The sequence below is a fragment of the Carlito syrichta genome, unplaced genomic scaffold (assembly GCF_000164805.1).
Source record: "Carlito syrichta isolate Samal-C Ts95f unplaced genomic scaffold, Tarsius_syrichta-2.0.1 Scaffold316354, whole genome shotgun sequence".
Lineage (NCBI taxonomy): Eukaryota > Metazoa > Chordata > Mammalia > Primates > Tarsiidae > Carlito > Carlito syrichta.
This window is the reverse complement of record NW_007260450.1, coordinates 5940-8330: the sequence shown is the minus strand read 5'-3', so window position 1 is coordinate 8330 and position 2391 is coordinate 5940. Positions and strand designations below refer to the sequence as shown.

The window sequence follows — 2391 nt, the reverse complement described above, 5'->3', positions numbered from 1 at the left end:
CCAGACCGTGCGCCACACGCTGCTGGCGCTGCACCAGCACGGCCACTGGGGTCCCTGCGAGAGCACGTTTAAGAAGGAGCCGCAATCAGCCGGGCATGGTAGCGCATCCCTGTAATTCCAGCTGCTTGGAAGGCTGAGGCGGAAGGATCCCCGGAGCCCAGCCGGTCGAGGCTGCGGTGGCCGGGAGCGGCCGCTGCACTCCAGTCTGGGCGACAGAGTGAGACTCCAACTCAAAAAAAAAGAGGAGCCGGCCCTGACTGCAGGCAGTGTAAGGTAAATGAAACCAGTGTGGAAATCTAATGAGGTGGGACCCCTCCAGCTACGGTTTAACCGTATTGATGTTAGTAAGCCTAGCCAATAACTTTACGATGACATGGGGAATGGCTGATTGAACTTGCAGATAGTCAAGGACAGAATTAAACAATTACAAGAAAACCTCCAAAAACGGAGAGAAGACCTGGTCGGAGGCCCATTCTCAGGGTGGTGGCAACCCCAGCTTCTAACGTGGCTTCTCCCCATTCTCACTCCACTGATTGTTGTTTTTCTCCTCTTTTCAATGGCCCCATGTGTTTTTATGTTTCTCCAACAGCACCTGGCAGAGCTCTCTCGAATAATGCCAGCCTTAAGACCCCCCCCCACGCCGTCCCTCCCCAGCAGGAAGTAGCTAGAACGAGCTGGCGCCCCTATGACCAAAAAGCTGGAATGTAAGGTGGGAGGTACCGGAGCGCCGGGAGGGCCACACCTCAACAAGATGGCTCCAACCCAGACCAGGAGAACAATGGGCGAGAGTGAGCCAGCAAAAACAAAATGAGTGACCGGAACTAAGGCTCCAGCCACAAAGCCAGCCAGTACCTATTACAGCGACTCTAGCAACCCTGTTCAGCCAATCGCCAGCAAGCGTGACCGCTGTCCCAACCAGTGATTGCTCTCCCCAAATCCCTCACAGCTTTCTCAATGTGCCCTTCATAAACCCGTCACCCATCTTGCTGGGCGCGACTTCTCTGGCCCACAGCTACATGGGCCGGTGAACTTCCCCTGGGATTGCGCTAATAAATTTTTCTTGGCTCCTTTGTTGCCTGGTCTGGTTTCGCCTGGTCTGGTTTCATTTACCTTACAGGCAGGTCGTTGGGTTTCGAGGCCAACGGGGCCAATGGATCTAAAGCAGTTGCAAGTACAGCAAGGAAAAGGAAGCCTTCTCCAGAGCCAGAAGGTGAAGTCGGGCCCCCTAAGGTCAATGGAGAGGCCCAGCCATGGCTGTCCACGTCCACAAATGGGCTCAGGATCCCCATGACTCCTACATCCTCTTTTGTGTCTCCACCACCACCCACTGCCTCACCTCATTGCAACCGGACCACACCGCCTGAAGTGGCCCAGAATGGCCAGTCCCCCATGGCAGCCCTGATCTTAGTAGCAGACAACGCAGGGGGTAGCCATGCCTGGAAAGATGCCAACCAGGTTCACTCCACTACCAGGAGGAATAGCAACAGTTCGCCCTCTCCGTCCTCTATGAACCAAAGAAGGCTGGGTCCCAGAGAGGTGGGGGCCAGAGGGCAGGCAGTACAGGAGGACTGGAGCCAGTGCACCCTGCCAGCCTCCAGGACTCCTTTCTGGCAGCCACTGCCCCCCTGTGCTGCACCCTCTGCCACGAGCAGCTGGAGGACACCCACTCTGTGCAGTGTCCGTCTGTCCCTTCGCACAAGTTCTGCCTCCCTTGCTCCAGACAGAGCATCAAACAGCAGGGAGCTAGTGGAGAGGTCTATTGTCCCAGTGGGGAGAAATGGCCTCTTGTGGGCGCCAATGTCCCCTGGGACTCTATGCAGGGGGGAAATTGCAACCATTCTTGCTGGAGATGTGAAAGTGAAAAAAGAGAGAGACTCGTGACTTTTCGGTTTCAGAAAAACCCAATGATTACCCTTAATTAAAACATGAATGTATAATTTTGATTTTTAAAAACTACATTGTGTTTCTATATTTTTTTGGCGACAAAAGGTTTGTACTTATAAAGGCATTTTTTTTCTTTTGATAACGTTATTAGCATATCTTTGTGCTTTATTATCCTGGTGACAGTTACCATTCTATGTAGGCTGTGACTTGCGCTGCTTTTTTTAGAGCACTTGACAAATCAGGAATGCTTCTAGCTGTATTTGTACGTACTTAATAAAAAAAAAGCAAATATATTTGCTGACATTGTAAGCATTGCCTTACTGTCTGTTATTCCTTACTGCTGGCCCCTTTCTCAGGCTGGAGGCTTTTCGGTGGAGACGGAAAGGAAATGAGCGAAAGGGGCACTGTTGTCAAGCGGGCATGCCACTGGGAAATATCACCAGGTTTACCCCAAAACATTGTCCTCTCGGAAGAATAGGCAAATAGATTTTGACTCTCTGTTTTGTT

The 2391-nt window shown here is 51.9% G+C and overlaps 1 pseudogene; it reads left to right on the top strand.

Annotated features, from left to right (window-relative positions):
- LOC103276734 overlaps nt 1-1881 on the top strand; it is a 23888-nt pseudogene extending 22007 nt beyond the window's left edge.
- Nucleotides 1882-2391: the final 510 nt, after the last annotated feature.